Source organism: Apium graveolens, chromosome 11 (genome assembly GCF_009905375.1).
Source record: "Apium graveolens cultivar Ventura chromosome 11, ASM990537v1, whole genome shotgun sequence".
NCBI lineage: Eukaryota > Viridiplantae > Streptophyta > Magnoliopsida > Apiales > Apiaceae > Apium > Apium graveolens.
In genome coordinates, this window is record NC_133657.1 from 84,070,868 (window position 1) to 84,089,932 (window position 19,065).

The 19,065-nt window shown below is 35.4% G+C and overlaps 1 non-coding gene across 1 annotated transcript; it reads left to right on the top strand.

Moving 5' to 3' along the window:
- The first annotated feature begins 2,180 nt into the window (after positions 1-2,180).
- Positions 2,181-2,287, top strand: LOC141699596 (small nucleolar RNA R71). The gene has a single exon (XR_012566040.1). It is a non-coding gene; the product is annotated as a small nucleolar RNA R71 (small nucleolar RNA).
- The last annotated feature ends 16,778 nt before the right edge of the window (positions 2,288-19,065 follow it).

The window sequence follows — 19,065 nt, forward strand, 5'->3', positions numbered from 1 at the left end:
TTGATAGAATTTTCAATTAGATTAAAATCAATTATGTATTCAGAAAAACAATTTCAATTGTACTACTATGACAATCGGTATGACAATCAATAGTCATACCGAAAGTCTTGCTAGTTCATTTTAATTGTCTTCCTAGCTCTAATAGATTGTCTCACCGAAAGTCTTTCAAGCTCAAATAGATTGTCACACCAGTTCAACAACTTAGGCTGTGATTGATTAAAAGAAAGCAGAAGACAATATCAACAGACTACTCAGCAAAAACAGAGCAGCACATACAGAACAAGAAAACACAGCAGAAAACAAAAGAAAATATTTCATCATTCATCTGCTTATTCAAGATCAAATATTCTAGTTTGTTAATGTTAAATCCAAACCACTAGAATTACTTATCTTGTTCTTGTATATCAATCTAGCGGATTAAAATCCCTAGAACTTAATCTCAAATCGCTTTTAGCATTTGATCTTTTAATTACAAAAATAGAAAAAGTTCATGTCGAATTTATTCTAAATTTGTAATAATTGATTTGAGATTAATCCCTTGTAATCGATGCCGTAGTTGTAACACCTTTCAAGTTTAATAAAAGTTTTATTTAACTTGAATTTTGTTTCACAATTTTATTCCGCATTTTATTCGACGAAACGGTATTGTTTGCATTCAACCCCCCCTTCTACAAACAAATTGGGACCTAACAATCAAGGTACGGCCTATAGCCAAGAAAGGTCTTCCCAAGATTATGGGAATCTTCTTATCTTCCTCGAAATCCAGAATGACAAAATCTGTAAGAAAGATCAGCTTGTCCACTTTTACTAGCACGTCCTCCACGATGCCTCATGGGTATGTAATCGAACGATCAGCTAATTGTAGAGACATGTAGGTGGGTTTCAGATCAGGAAAATTCAGCTTTTTGAAGATAGACAATGGCATCAGATTGATGCTTGCTCCCAAATCGCAAAGGCACTTGTCAAATGACAACTTGCCAATGGTGCAAGGAATGGTGAAGCTACTTGGATCCTTAAGCTTTGGAGGTAACTTTTGTTGCAGTACGGCACTGCACTCTTCTGTCAGAGCAACGGTATCAAGATCATCAAGTTTTACCGTCCTTGAAAGAATACCTTTCATGAATTTCGCATAACTAGGCATTTGCTCTAGAGCCTCAACGAAAGGTATGTTGATGTGAAGTTTCTTGAACACCTCCAGAAACTTACCAAATTGCTTGTCTAGCTTTTCTTTTTGCAATCGCTTAGGAAAATGTGGTGGATGATAGAGTTGTTTCTCCCCTGAATTACCCTCAGGCGGAGTGTGTTCAACAGTAGTCTTCCTTGGTTCCCCCTCTTTCTCCTTTTGCTTTTCTTCTTCATCAACAACTTCAACTTCTCCATCTTTTGCTTTTTCAGCATCAACAACTTTTCCAGACCTTAAGGTGACAACTTTGACTTGCTCTTTAGCTACCTTCCTTCCTGGCACTTCAGTATCGCTGGGAAGTATGCCAGGTTGACGATTGAGCCAGGCATTTGCTATTTGTCCAATTTTATTTTCCAAGGTCTTGATAGAAACAACTTGGCTTTTGCACAACAGCTTTAACTCCTCAAAATCAGTACTAGAAGGTGGAGCAGCACCTCCATGTTGAGAATATGATTGCCTTTGAGCAAATTGCTGAGGTTGCTGGAATCCAGGTGGATTAAACTGTTTACTTGCAGCTTGCTGATATGGTTGCTGAACAGCATTCTGATTATTGCTCCAGCTGAAATTGGGATGATTCCTGTTATTATGATGATAAGTAGCGGGCACAGGCTGCTGTGGTCTCTGAAAATTGTCCACATACTGAACATATTCATTAACAAGAGAACACTGATCCGTAGCATGAGAGCCTATACAAAGATCACATACACTAGCTATTTGATTTACTCCATAATTGGCTAAAGAATCGACCTTCATAGAAAGTGCATGTAGCTGCGCTGCAATAGCTGTAGCTGCATCAACTTCCAGAATACCTGCTACCTTCCCGGGAATCATCCTTTGAGTCGGGTTTTGATACTCATTTGCAGCTATAGTTTCAATGAGATTATAGGCCTCAGTATAGCTTTTGGCCCACAAGGCGCCTCCAGAAGCTGCTTCAAGCATGGGCCGAGATTGGGCCCCCAAACCATTGTAGAAACCGGTGATCACCATCCAGTCAGGCATACCATGATGTGGACACTTTCTCAACATCTCCTTGTAGCGCTCCCAAGCTTCGCACATAGATTCTCCTTATTGCTGCGCAAAATGAGTAAGAGCACTCCTCATAGCTGTAGTCTTGGCCATTAGATAGAACTTTACCAGAAACTTTTGCGCAAGATCTTCCCAAGTAGTGATGGACCCAGCTGGTAAAGAATGTAACCAGTCCTTAGCTTTGTCCCTCAGAGAGAATGGGAAAAGCCTCAGCTTGATAGCCTCATTAGTAACACCATTATATTTGAAAGTAATAAAGATCTCGACAAAATTCCTGATATGCATGTTGGGATTTTCAGTCGCAGCACCTCCGAAAGAAACAGAATTCTGCACCATCTGAGTAGTGCTCGGCTTGATTTCAAAAGTATTGGCCTGAATAGCCGGATGAATGATGCTTAACTGAATGTCATCAATTTTAGGCCAAGAAAAGTCCATAAGAGCTGGATCAGCTTAAAATATACGATCACCCATTGTTACAAGTTCTTTCTTTTCACTCTCTTTATCCGAATCTTCAAAAACTATATTCTCCGAAAAGTCAAGATATGTATCTGTCTCCTCAGCCGTATCTAGATTCCTCTTGCGAGTGCGAGAACGTGTTTGCATAAATGCTCGCTAGAGTACCTGAAACACAACTGGAAGCAGTAAGTAAGAAGTCTTAATCAATGAATCCTAATGACCACTGATGGCAAATACATAAACTAAACAAATTAACACCGAGTCCCCGGCAGCGGCGCGACATGCGCTAAATAAATCACGCAAGTATACGCGTTCGCAAGTAATATAGAATGATTTCTAGTTCGTTCCCACAGAGACTCTGATTAATTATATTTAGTTAATACTTACTCACCAATGTATGGTTACTCTTCAATGTCAAGACAATAACAATTAAGGTTGATTAACTAATATTAACTACGAGAATTAAACACTTAAATTAACAATATTAAACATACATGAGATCATAACTTCATTACTACTTCATTCAATAGTTATTGTTATTACCCTTAGCATGTAATGGTGATGATATTAATCGAACAACACGAAACTGATAAATGCCAACTTTCGTTGCACGAATACCATTCTACCAAGCATCCACAATTAAGATAGAAGTTGAATAGGCATCAATTATGTTGAGACCCTATATGTCTACAGAATTTGACAATATAACAATTTAAGCGCAAGTTATTTATTATGATTACACAGGGCAAGTAAAATGGTTAGAGTTACCCACTAATCATGCATACAATACATGAACCTATGCTAGCATGGCAAGTTCTAAATCTCAAGATTCAATGTCGTTTCACAAGAGATTAACAGGCTATCTTACATGTTCGCGATGCACATAAGACGAATAAGTACAACCTATGCTAGATATCATACAATCATCACATACCAAAGTATTAAACAATTAAGTAAAGAAATCCATAGTAAATCCGCTATGATCCCATGATCATGATTAGCCCATTTTAGAACTCATCGTCACCATGGGTTCATATGAAAACATGATAAAAACACAGCGATATAAACTAATAAAAATACTTAATAAATAATGAAGTATGTCACAAGAGTATTAAGGTTCGAAGAGTAAAGAAAACTAGTATCAACTGTTACAACGAATTAAAAGAATCACAAGATAAACGTATGCTTCCTCTTCTTCGTTATTGCGTGCTAAAACGTCTTCTTGATCTTCTTGTCTTTGCTCCTTGTTACTTGTTGTCGAAAATGTCTTCCAAGATTGTTTATATAATAGCCCAAAAGAACCAGTGCTAACAGAAGCCCAATAGAACTCGAATTCTAAAAATTAGATTCTGAAAATCCGCACCCTGGCAGCCGCCTCCTCTCTCCAGGAGGGCGCCTGCTACCAGGCGGTCGCCTGCTCTCATCAGGCGGACGCCTGCAACCCTTCTGGAAAAATTATTATTTTGCTTCTGTTTTTGCTGAATTCTTCGCACATCAACCTGAGACGGACTCCAAGCACTTCCTTAAGCTTATTTTGATGAAATCCACTTATCTAAGCAATTTATACCCTGAAATGCAAAAACACTCAAAAATGCGTCAAATACAAAAATACTCGAGTTCAAGACACCATTCAAGCCGTTATGAAATGTTCTAAGTGGTATAAAATGCCACTTATCACTAACATCGATGATAAATGATCATCCCAGTTTTCCTTAAAACTCAACCTCTCAACATATCTTATATTTCCTGAATCGCTTCCTTACTTTGACCATTCGCTTAAGGATGATAGGCGGTGCTCATTTTCAACTTAGTTTCCAAACATTTAAACATCTCCTATTTGTTTCTATCGGTTAAGGCTGAAAAGTAATCTCATATATTCACTTATTATCACCTTTAGGTATTTGAACTTCATATTCCACTCTTTCTAATTCGTTTATTAACTCCTCAATGGTCTTAATTACATCCAATCCTTTCTTTCTGCACAAGTCATCAGTTACCATTCGGCTTTGTTTAGGTAGTTGTTAATGGATTAATTCAGAATCTTTTGTTAATCCTCGGTCAAAATTTCATACTTGAAAACTCAACGTATAGTTGCTTTCCTTCAAATCTTTGGAGGAAAATCCTTGGGCATTCCACACAGACTTTCTTATTTTTTGAATAGCTGAGGATGTTATCAATAAATACAATTTGCATATCCAAGTACTCCTTATACACCATGTTCCTTGATTCCTTATAGACAACTGATACACTTGTTATTACACATAATATCACCAGAGCTTGTAATGCTCATAACTCATTTTAATCGCCATCTCTGATATGTTCTCAGGTCGGATCTTAAGTTAATCCCCGAGATATAACACACTTCTTAAATTAGGTCTTGTAAGTAATCAATTCTTTATAAGGGTTACTTATTCTTATTCCTTGTTTTGTTAAACTCCTGATAATCAGTACACAATCTCATAATTTCATCCCTTTTCTCCAACAACATCACTGGTACACTTTACGATTCGCTTCTTGTAAAACCACTCCTTAGTCTGCCTTGACCACTAGGCCTCCGATACTTTGCCTTAATTCTTTGACATATCTAACACTTCCTAATCCATTTTGAAATTTCCTTCTTATACCTGGCTATCACTATTTTTCTTTAAATTTATGTATATCTTGGCATTTCTTAAATAAATTAAATACTTTATATTGTGAATTTCCTGTAGGATCTCATTTCTTAATTCTTTTTACTTGTAGCATCCAAGTGCTGGAAGAAAACCTGAGAATATCATGATCGTTCTTCTGGGCGCATAAATTTTCATACTAAATCGTTAACATCCTGATCCACTATCTTCTCTTGACATCCCATTATTTTCTCTTAATAACTCTTACTGAAAGATCATATTATTCTACCTCGCTTCCTTTGGATTATAAATTATGACTTTCAATTCCAACTTCCAAAATTCTATAGATAATTCTTCTGGTGCAGTCTCTATGTTTACTTTCTTCTTTTTGCTTATCATTTACCACTATATTTGCTTTTCCTTGTAAATACATACTTCAAACTCTTATGGTCCGTATAGATCTCACACATTTCTCCATACATATCATGTTTCCCAATCTTTCCAAACAAATATTGTTACTTCTAGTTCCAAGTTATGAGTAGGGTACTTCTGCTCATAAGGTTTCGATTGTCTGGATGCATATACAATAACTTTATTGTGCTGCATCAACACATATCTTATTCCCTTATGAGAAGTATCACTATAAACTACAAAATCTCCTTGATACTTTTAAAGTGATAAAACATGTGTTGTAACCATACCCTCCTTTAACTCCGCAAAACTTTCTTCACCCTTTTCCATTTCATATAAACTTATTGTTTTTCCTGGTTAGCTTCGTCAAAGGTGTTGCAACTTTCAAGAAATCTTGAACAAATTTACGATAATAACCGGTCAATAATAAAACTTCTTACTTTTGTTGGTGCTTTTGGTCTTTCTTTATTCATAGTAACTTTAATCTCTGCTGGATCCCCCTTTGGTCTCCTCCTTACTAACTATTTATGCTAAGAATTATACCTCCTAACATCAGAACTTTCACCTTGTAAACTTTTCATACAACTTCTTTCTTCTTCGACTTCCCAGCTATCATTAAATACAACTTATTCGGATCTTCCTTCAAGATTCTGTTCATCAAGTTTAGATATTACTGGTATATCGGTTAATCCAAATGACAATACTAGAATTTTATAACAATAGTACCTAATTCTGAAAATTATCTTTGATATGTCCATAGGTTTAATCTTCAACTGATAATACCCAAATCTTAAATCAATCTTAGAAAATACTTTGCTTCTTTCATCTGATCAAACAAATCATTAGTTTGAGGTAACGGATACTTGCTCTTGATAGTAAGCTTGTTGAGCTTTCACTAGTCGACACATAATCTCCTACTTCCATCTTTCTTATTTACAAATAATACCGGTACACCGTATGGGGTACACCGTCTAATCGCTTCTTCTTCTAACATCTCTTGTATTTACTTTGCTAACTCCTTCATTTTAACTGGCGCCATTTTGTGCGGGGCCTTGGACACTTGTTTCATTTCAGATGCTAAGTCAATCATGAACTCAATTTCTCTATCTGGAGGAAATGTTGGTAACTCGTCTGGAAACATATCTTGAAACTCATTAGTTACTATAAAACCTTCAAATTCTGTTTACTCCTGACTTCTATTCATAATCACCGTAGTGCTTACCTCTTGGTCACCGTAACCTCTTAGCTTAAGTCATCATTAACAAATTCTTTACCTTCCTTCATCTTCTGAACCTCATCACATTCTCATTTGGCATCTTCAGAACTATCTTTTAATCACGACGGTCTATCTTGGCATCATGCTTAAATAGTTAATCCATTCCTTAAAATAATGTCAAATCCTCTTATCGTAAATGATATCAATTCTTCATAACTTATTGCCAGAAATCTCAATTTCACCATTGGTACTCACTTATTTAACAATTACTCGTTCTTGACTTGCTAGTCCTTTAGTCATAATCTTATCAATTCAACAGGGTGATTCATCTTATCAACAAAATCTTGAGAGATAAAGGATCAAGTTGCTCCCACATCTTTCAATACTTTAACGCATAAGGTATTCACAATAATTATTTACGTCATCATACCCGTATTCTGAATAACATAATTCACAGACAATTCATAAACTCTCGTCCTTGGAGACGTATTCCGTATTGGAGTAGATTCCCTTGATTCTTAGTGCATCCCTGACTGGGGCTAGTAATTTGCAATCCTCGCCATATGCCCTTGTTTTCTTTGCATGCGTGAGAGGGAGATGGAACTTTGCCCGCTTGGTTTAAAATACGTTGATTTTTGTTTGAAAAACTTTTGCAAAGAACGACAGTACAACGAAACAACTAGAAGGATTCATAATTTAATAAACTTAGAGTTGAAAAGAAAGAAGAAGTAATGATTTGAATATGAATGAGACAACCATATTGGTACTTAAGATGGCCAGTCTTTCATACCATATGGCATACATCACATGATTAGGTGGCGTCCCACCCGACCCTTCGTCATTCCGACAAAGCGTCTCACCATAACACTGCTTATCCCAATCAGAGAACAAAACTTGATGGAAAAAAATTAAATTTGAAATGAATGCAATATCCTCCTTTTTGATATCATCATAAAGAGTTTATTAAGAAAAGAAGTTCATATATATATTTAGGAATCAAAAAGGAATATACGTTGTAATATTGGAGACAGGAATGGTACCATTAGTCACCATCCACATTTCACTTGTATTCATCTTTCGATCTTGTTCGATCATATCCCAATTGTATCATATAACAACTTTAGAAGGTACGTTGAAATGCCTTCACAAATTAAGTATTATGGTAGATTCTTACTTGTTAAGTCTGGCGTCTTTAACATCGCACCTACACGTATAATACTTTAACAATTCAATCATATTGGCATTCTTACCAGATAACCTCGAGTTTCCTCTTTTTAATTTAGAATAACCACTAATCATTCAACATATCGATTCTTTTGTTATAATGTTCTTCCTTTAGAAAAGTCTGGAAATCTTCCCAATCTTCTTCAATCATGCCCAGGCTCCTTTTAAATCAATGAATTCTTTAAACTTTAATGGTCTCTGCAACTAGATGAATAGTTTTTCCGTACTCCGGTTCTGTTGTTAATCTCATCAAACAAGATTCACATTCTGCTGTTAGGATTATTCGAAACTGCCTCGTAATAGCGGGTCCATTTGGCCCTCAGAATCAACCATACTAATTTCTGGAACACATACTTTCTAAGTAATCTGGTCTTATAACAAACAAGAAACTCAAGTAGTGACTTGATAACCAATTTTTAAAACCTATTTTATTCAAAAAGGCTTTTATAAATTTTTGTAAGGGAAAATCTTTTTCGAAAACTTGTTCAAAATTTTTGAAAGTCGTACATCTGGTTGTCATTACTATATGAGTTGGTTGTTGTCCTTCCTATCTATAACAAGGTACCAAGTTAAAGAAATGATCACTCAAAAGTCCATTCACTTCAATTTATCTCCTCACCTTTATTAGGTCCATTTATCTTTCTTAATCGATAAAAACTCCGGTTGTCGTTGTAAATTATCTTATTCGTAGCTTCACATCAAAGCTTCTATACTGGTAATGCTCCCGTCATCAACTTTTCAGTCGTTAAGTAGAACAAGCTATCTAATAGTCAACAAGTCAGCTGATAACACATCACATTGTTACTATAAATATATCACATCATCATAACACCATTATCTATCTTCAAGAAAGCTCCAGATCTATACTCTCCTCTAACTTTCTTTCAAAACTCATCTAGTCCATTTCACAACCTAGTCATGGGTGGCTTAGTCACTAATGGCTTCTTTTAACCTGGTAGCAGCTATCCTCCAAAACACTTAATCTTATTTCTAAACTTCTTCTCACCTTTATTTATATCTCAGTTACTCACCATTTACTGTAGCTCTCGAATCCATCCTCGTAGGTACTGTTGCTTCATTGGACGAGTTTTAAACTGGGGGTATAGAACAGAGTGTAGGGTAAACTGAAGAAATACACTCACAGCCGAATGTCCACTAAAACAAGAATAAACAGATGGAGATTCTTAAATAGGTAGTCTCATATCAAGAGGTAGTAAAATAGCGTAGAATAGCTTGAAGAGGTGCAAGTGTTATAACAGAAGGTAATACCATTAATACTGATGGAAGAAAAAGATGCGAATCAAATTTGGGAGAAGATGATGATCCTCAAACGGAAGGCTCCGAATGATCAGATGATACAGGGAAAACAGGGTCTGCCATTTCCGTTATCTGGAAATCACGTCGCAAGCTAAGAATCTCGAATCGCAACACGAACCTTGCCGGAGACATACTATACAGTCGCACTCAATCTCACGACGTCTTATCTTTCTATTTCCTATTCCTAATCCTAGCCCTCTACCCAATCCTGACAATCTAGGCTTGTTTTAGTGACTTATAACCTGTAGCTCTGATACCAACTTGTGGCGTCCTCCGAACCCGGGTCGGAAATTTGGGGTCCACAACACACATACACAATATATAAACCTGTAAATGAAATATTATTTGTAATGACCCTGCTTTACACAACCATGTATCTGAAGGGTTTTTAGCATATAAATGCAACGAAAACATAAATTTAAATGTTAAAAAACCGAAACCCTCCGCAGGATCCGTGCGAAAAATAATATTTAATTCGTAGTTCAGTATGTTTACCTTAAGAAGTTTTACGTTAATGGAAAGATGGAGGTCTTTAATAGCGATCCAAGAATGATGAACGGAAATCCCTAACAGCTGCTCCTCAAGTGTGAAGCACTCCACCGGTATCCACCAAGAGTACAATGTGATGGAGGAGGAAGAGGTTGAGAGAATTAGTTGTCTCCCTCTTGTTCTACTTTAGAATTATGGTTAATTATTTGGGTTTTTAGGCAAATATGGTTTATAATAGTATATTTATAGGCAAAATTTTCAGCTGAAAATTTTCCATAGAATATTATTATTATTAATCCTTTAATTGATTATTCTTATTAACCAATTAACTAATAATTAAAACACCTTTTAATCATTAATCCCTTTTTTAAACACTTTAGAAAAATAATTCTCTCACTTGATTTAATTTTCAAAATTAAATTCTTAATTAATAATATTAAGAATTAATTAAATCTCATTTAATCAATTATTAAATCTGCTAATTAATTATTTATTTCACAAATAAATAATTACCAGCCATTATTAATTAATTCCTCCACCATTAAATCATTCTCTTTTATGGTGTGACCCTGTAGGTTCAATATTAAGTCGATAGTAGAAATAAACAATAATAAAACTATTTTATTATTATTTATATAAATTCTCTAATTGATTAAATATTATTAATTAATAAATTAATCATATTTATTCTACATCGTGAGGGATACTTCTCAGCATATCGCGATATCCGGATAATACGAATTCACTGCTTAGAATACCAAGAACCTATTCAGTGAGTAGTTACCGTACAATCAATTCCTTCTACCCTACAATGTCATGATTAAATACAAGGCATGGAACTTGTGTCAAGCCTATCTTATTCAATCATTTGCTTTCCCATTCACTATGCTTAGTTCTATTTAATGTAAATTAGAAACTCCTTTCTAATTTTATTCACTCTGGCCAGAGATTCCTGAGCTAGCATAAGTGGATCAACATTGAACATTCTCTTCCTTCACTGGAAGGGGTAGATCCTTTATTGATCATACACTATCTTCGTGTACAAATTCCTATACCCAGTAGAGCCCTTATAATTGTCCCTGGAGACTAAGAACTAAATCAAAGCATAGTTCAGTGTACACAAGATGACTATGATGACTATGATGACCTCAAGTCTAAGGATACTTGTACAACTATCACTATGTTAAAAAATGCTGACACGTGAGTGAACTCCATCAGTTGTTCAGCTGTGTGAGTCATGTTCAGTGAACTTATTCTATAATAAGCACCTACATACTAGCTATAGTGTCACCACACAAATGTCTATGAAAACAGACATCCTTCATAATGAAGCAAGGATAGTATGTACCGATCTTTGCGGATTACTAATTACCAGTTAGTAATCCTACGACCAAGAAATATTTAAGTTTAGAGTTATCATCTTTTAGGTCTCATTATTATGATCTCATCATAATTCATAAAAAGCTTTACTCTAAACTATGGTATATCTTATTTAAACACTTAAATAGATAAAGCCCTCAATAAAACCAAAACAAGTCTTTTATTAATATCAATGAAATCAAAACAGATTACATAAAAGTTATTCCTAAATCATCATACATGATTGGACTTAGGACACATCTCTTTCAATCTCCCACTTGTACTAAATCTAATCACTCTGGTATCTAATACCCATCTTGTCTTTATGACGATCAAAGTGACTTTGAGAAAGTGGCTTTGTGAGTGGGTCTGCTACGTTGTTATGTGTGTCAACTCTCTTGACGTCTCCTCTTTCAATACAATACAAGAAATGTTACCGCGCTCCCACTAACCTTTTTGTAGACACATGGTTCATCTATGTTTTTGATAAAACCAAACTCTTTGATTGTCTCATCAAAGCGGATGTTCCATCTACGAGAAGCTTGCTTTAAACCATATATGGTTCGCAGCAGCTTACACACTAGGTGTTCATTTCCCTTGGAAAGAAAACCCTCTGGCTGTGTCATATACACTTCCTCTTCAAGTATCCCATTGAGGAAGGCCGTTTTCACGTCCATTTGCCAGATCTCATAGTCGTAGTAAGCAGCAACCGTAAGCAAAATCCGAATTGATTTTAACAGGGCTACAGGCGAAAAAGTTTCATCAAAGTCAATCCCTTGCCTTTGTTTGAATCCTTTTGCCACGAGCCTGGCCTTATAGGTCTCCACCTGGCCATCTTCTCCAATCTTTCTTTTGTATACCCACTTGCACCTAATAGGCTTAACACCTTCGGGCGCCTAAACCAGAGTCCATACTTGATTGGTATACATAGATTCCATTTCGGATTTCATGGCACTATGCCATTTCTCCGAGTCAACACTACTCATAGCCTCATTATAGGTCACAGGGTCGTCATCATCAATGATTGACAACTCATTGTCATTCTCAATGACAAGGCCATAATACCTCTCAGGTTGGCGAGACACTCTCCCTGCCCTACGAATGGGCTGTTCCATAGAAGGTTGTTCAGTCTGAACAGGTGTTTCCACTTGATCCATAATAGTTTGTGCTTCTTGAACTTCATCAAGTTCAATTTTGCTCCCATTGTTTCCTTCAAGGATAAACTGCTTTTCCAAGAAGGTAGCATGTCTGGAGACAAACACCCGATGATCGGTGTAAAAGTAATACCCTAAAGTCTCTTTAGGATATCCCACAAAATTATATTTTACAGATCGAGATTCTAACTTATCTGGGGCAACTTTCTTGACATAAGCTGGACATCCCCAAATCTTAACATGTTTAAGACTCGGTTTCCTTTCTTTCCATATCTCATATGGAGTTTGAGGAACAGATTTGGAAGGCACCTTATTCAGTAAATATGCTAAGGTTTCCAATGCATAACCCCACAGGAATACTGGAAGATTCGCATAGCTCATCATGGACCGAACCATGTCTAACAAAGTTTAATTTCTCCTTTCAGATACCCCATTCAACTGTGGAGTATATGGAGGAGTCCACTGGGAGACTATACCATTTTCTTTGAGATAAGCTAGAAACTCTCCATTCAAGTATTCACCACCTCGATCTGATCGAAGAGTTATAATACTATGTTTGGTTTGTTTCTCCACTTCATACTTATATTCTTTGAACTTTTCAAAGGCTTCAGACTTGTGTTTCATCAAATACACATATCTGAATCTAGATCGATCATCTATGAAAGTAATGAAGTATGAAAATCCACCCATGGCTTGCGTAGACATTGGTCCACATACATCTGTGTGTACCAATCCTAGCAAATCTGCAACCCTCTCTCCATGTCCACTAAATGGAGATTTGGTCATTTTACCCAATAGACAAGACTCGCATGTAGGATATGATTCAAAATCAAAGGGGTCAAGTAACCCTTCCTTATGCAATGTTCGCAGTCTATTTTCACTAATATGACCAAGTCCGCAGTGCCACGAGAAAGTGATATTTTCATCATCCCTTTTTCTTTTATTAGTATGTTCAATTTGTAGTAAATTATGCTCTATGTCACATACATACAGACCATTGTTTAAAATACCACTTCCATGAAGAACGTTATCTTTAAGAATTGAACATTTATTATTCTGAATAACAAACAAAAATCTAGCCAAGTCTAACATGGAATAGAAATAATATTCCTCACAATCGAGGGAACAAAATAACAATTATTTAGAGCAATAGTCTTGCCCGTAGGCATATGTAAATGAAATGATCCTACAGCTTCAGCAGCAACTCTTGCTCCATTTCCCATCCGTAGAATCACCTCCTCTTCTTCAAGAGTCCTATTTCTCCTTAGTCCCTGCAACGAATTGCAAATATGAGAACCACAGGCGGTATCTAATACTCAAGTAGAAATTTGACTTAGTGACATATTAACTTCGATCATGAACATACCTGAATCAGAAGCGGTAGTCTCACTACCCTTCTTCTTCTTTAATTCTTCAAGGTAAACCTTGCAGTTCCTCTTCTAGTGCCCCACCTTGTTACAGTGAAAACAAACAGCTTTGTTCTTGGGGTCTTCAGCTTTTGGTGGAACCGGCTTTTTCTCACCTACTTTCTTTTTCTTGGAAGGGTTCTTCTTCCTTTTCTTAGGATTGCAACCTTCACCAATTAGAAGAACAGAACTCTTCTTAGGGGGAAAATTCGATTCAGCAGTCTTCAACATGTTGTGGAGTTCAGGCAGGCTGACATCCAGCTTATTCATGTGAAAGTTCACAACAAACTGTGAGAACGAACTCGGAAGTGATTGTAAGACCAAGTCTTGGCTCAGCTCCCCATCCATGGAAAAACCAAGTTGTCCAAGACGTTCAATCAAATTGATCATCTTGAGTACATGGTCATTCACAGATGATCCCTCAGACATCCTAAAACTGAACAGTTCCTTCGATATCCCATATCGAGCTGTCTTCCCTGCCACATCATACAACTCTTGTAGATGCATAAGGATAGTGTGAGCATCCATATGCTCATGTTGCTTCTGTAGCTCAATGTTCATGGAAGCTAGCATGATGCATTCAGCAACATTTGCATCATCTATCCACTTACGATACACAACATGTTCATCATTATGTGCATCGCTAGCAGGTTCAGTAGGCTTAGGTGAGTCAAGCACATATTCCAGCTTCTCAACCCTGAGAACAATTCTCAAGTTTCGAAGCCAGTCAGCAAAATTAGGACCAGTCAACTTGTGAGCATCTAGTATACTCCGGAGTGATAGTGCAGAAGACATAACGAATATAGTAAATCTGTAAATGATGAACACATAACAACACTTAGCAAATATTCAATTTCATTTCAAGACACTATATGAATCGGGTCTTTATTCATAAGTGGCTCCCACTAGTTTATCTAATTTATACAACCCCTAAGTGAAAATTAAGCATTCATAATGCTAGTGGGAATAGGGATCCTACATTCCATCACACAACCTCGGCTGTAGCACGAAATGTCATGTGATGTTCAATAGGCAGACAACTCTTGTCAATTACATCTTATGTTATTCCCTAATAAAACTTTATCCTCTTGAATAATTGAGTCACGGCTGTAGCACGACAAACTCAATATTCTAAGTCAAGTCTAACCCAACATTTCGTACAATTGAATCAGTCTCCAACGGCCCACGGCTGTAGCACGTAACGACCTTTAGATTCTAATTCAATGTACACATCTCTATGTAATAGACAAGTATTTCTTATTTCGAAATCAAAGCCCTCGGCTGTAGCACGAAACGACAATGATTTAAAAATAAGAACCACTTTCTACCATGTTGGAAGGCTATGACCGACACAAGCCTGTTGTGTCATTGGCCAATTACTACTTGATATTATTTAATTTTAGAGGGATTATATTATGTTACAGTCATAATCATATTATAAAGAGATTCTTCCTTTTAAATTAAATATTTCAAATCAATAATCGATAATCAGATGATTCCCAGATCGGGGGGAGCATTGTCAAGAGGCGTCACTTAATACCCCTTACTTACAGATAGAAATCTGCTTTTGACAGAATCATCCTTTCTCTCAATATTGAAAATTCATATTTAATTACGTGTTTCATAAACACAAGAATCTCATGATTGTATTAATAATATTATTGTTAAGGCAAGAAACGATTCCTATTCTAGATTTTCTAGAGCACGCCTTATATTGATTTAAGTTCACCTAAATCTATCATCGCATGGTAAACATAGGCATATATCTCATATATAAAATTAAATAAACAAGTAAATGTAAAGTGCAATAAAGTAAATGTGTTTGGTTATGGCCCCATCTTATGTGATCTTTATCAAGCTCATGATAAAGATCAAGGTCAATCTAATATGGTGATGGAAATATATACAACTACTTATTACATAAGTCTTCTTCTTTGTTTAGACTTCTTGTATGCCTCGTCTTCTTCTTTGTATCACCTCCATTGGATAGCCTTCTTGAGTCTTCAATTACATTACATAGATTGAAAGTAAAACTAATCTAATGAACTTACAAGAATAACTCGAGTTACATTCGAGATTTATGATTACAAAGATTGACGATATGCAAGTCGTATTTAAAACCAAAACCAAAACCATTACACTAAGGTCGAAAGACCATAACCATCCACCATGCTCATACAACACATAAAATCATGTTAAAACGTATAATCTGATCTTAACATATCATATTATCCATGATCTAATCATAAAAAAAAATATGACAAAAATCAGAAAAATCATATTCAAATCAGAAAAACAAGAATCACTGTTTACGGGCAGTAAACGACGTCAAAGGCCTTACAGACGAGTCGTTAATAGCTTTAGCTATCAGTTTTGTTCAGATGCTCGTTTACCTATGGAATAGGGTATTCGTTTACGTAAATCGGACACCAGACCCAGATTTCAGCAAATCTGCAGCAGCCAATTCAGAATCCGTATCTAATATGATTCTCATAATTTAAACAAACATAAATCATGTATATATCAGTATATATACAGATTACATAATCATCTTATGATTATACAACTCACATGAATATCATATATTCAAAACCAAACATATATAAGCATATTATATCAACATCAAATCATGGCGAATCATGTACATGCTCATATATCGAAAATAGTTAAACATATAAATGAATTAAAAACTTTTCGCAAGTAGCTCTGATGCCATTGAAGGGTTTTTAACACATAAACGCAACAAAAACGTAAATTTAAATCTTAAAAAACCGAAACCCTCCGCAAGATCCGTGCAAAAAATAATATTTAATTCGTACTTCAGTATGTTTACCTTAAGAAGTTTTACATTAATGGAAAGATGGAGGTCTTTAATAGCGATCCAAGAACGATGAACGGAAATCCCTAGCAGCTGCTCCTCAAGTGTGAAGCACTCCACCGGTATCCAGCAAGAGTACAATGTGATGGAGAAGGAAGAGGTTGAGAGAATTAGTTGCCTCCCTCTTGTTCTACTTTAGAATTAGGGTTAATTATTTGGGTTGTTAGGCAAATAGGGTTTATAATAGTATATTTATAGGCAAAATTTTCAGCTGAAAATTTTCCATAAAATATTATTATTTTTAATCCTTTAATTGATTATTTTTATTAACCAATTAACTAATAATTAAAACACCTTTTAATCATTAATCCCTTTTCTAAACACTTTAGAAAAATAATTATCTCACTTGATTTAATTTCCAAAATTAAATTCTTAATTAATAATATTAAGAATTAATTAAATCTCATTTAATCAATTATTAAATCTGCTAATTAATTATTTATTTCATAAATATATAATTACCAGCCATTATTAATTAATTCCTCCACCATTTCAAATATATAATTACCAGCCATTATTAATTAATTCCTCCACCATTAAATCATTCTCTTTTATGGTGTGACCCTGTAGGTTCAATATTAAGCCGGTAGTAGAAATAAATAATAATAAACTATTTTATCAGTATTTATATAAATTCTCTAATTCATTAAATATGATTAATTAATAAATTAATCATATTTATTCTACATCGTGAGAGATACTTCTCAGCATATCGCGACTATCCAGATAATACGAATTCACTGCATAGAATACCAAGAACCTATTCAGTGAGTAGTTACCGTACAATCAATTCCTTCTACCCTGCAATGTCACGATTAAATACAAGGCATGGAACTTGTGTCAAGCCTATCTTATTTAATCATTTGCTTTCTCATTCACTATGCTTAGTTCTATTTAATGTAAATTAGAAACTCCTTTCTAATTTTATTCACTCTGGCCAGAGATTCCTGAACTATCATAAGTGGATCAACTTTGAACATTCTCTTCCTTCACTGGAAGGGGTAGATCCTTTATTGATCATACACTATCTTCGTGTACAAATTCCTATACCCAGTAGAGCCCTTATAATTGTCCCTGGAGACTAAGAACTAAACCAAAGTATAGTTCAGTGTACACAAGATGACTATGATGACCTCAAGTCTAAGGATACATGTACAACTATCACTATGTGAACAACTGCTGACACGTGAGTGAACTCCATCAATTGTTCAGCTGTGTGAGTCATGTTCAGTGAACTTATTCTATAAGAAGCACCTACATACTAGCTATAGTGTCACCACACAAATGTCTATGAGAACAGACATCCTTCATAATGAAGCAAGCATAGTATGTACCGATCTTTGCGGATTACTAATTACCAGTTAGTAATCCTACGATCAGGAAATATTTAAGTTTAGAGTTATCATCTTTTAGGTCTCATTATTATGATCTCATCATAATCCTTAAAAAGCTTTACTCTAAACTATGGTATATCTTATTTAAACACTTAAATAGATAAAGCCCGCAATAAAACCAAAACAAGTCTTCTATTAATATCAATGAAATCAAAACAGATTACATAAAAAATTTTCCTAAATCATCATACATGATTGGACTTAGGACACATCTCTTTCAGGATCGCAACAGGTTAAAGTATGAAAACAAGCCACAACCTTAATTTTTATTACAACGTAAAACATCCCAACTAATTTAACTTACAACTGATAATGAAATTATTCTTATAATCTTACTATCACACTACCGCAATAAGCTCCTGCTAGCTCGATCCAACTCAAACTGGAATCCTAGCTCGCACTCTGGACTGAGGAACCTCGCTATCAACCATATCCTTTTAACTGTAGAATACATAAAAATATTAGCAAGAGTGAGCTAACTAGCTCAGCAAGTCATAATAACGATAACTGAGGTTAAACAATGTTCAAATGGAATGATTCAGAAGAATCAAGTTTCTTGATAAACAATCATTAGAATTGGATATTCATTTTAAATTTCAAAACCAAGGTTAGGCTGCTGATCAGTCACGCACTAACCTCGAGCAAGGCAGACAGCTCTGTTCTATAAACTGGATCCAAGGCACTCATTGGCCTAATTCGACCACGAATCTGGTCTGACCACGAATCTGGTCCACATAAAGAAAACTATCCAATTCTAAAGCAATTCAATATGATAAACGGTATAACTCAATGAAATAAGTTCATCATCAACAGTAATAAAACATTTGCATATAAAAACATTTTCATAAGAGCATGATGCAATTTATGGGTACCACGAGGGTATATCAAAGTATGTAAAAGAAATGGCCTCCATCCTGTAAGGGAATCAGGTATTAGATGAACA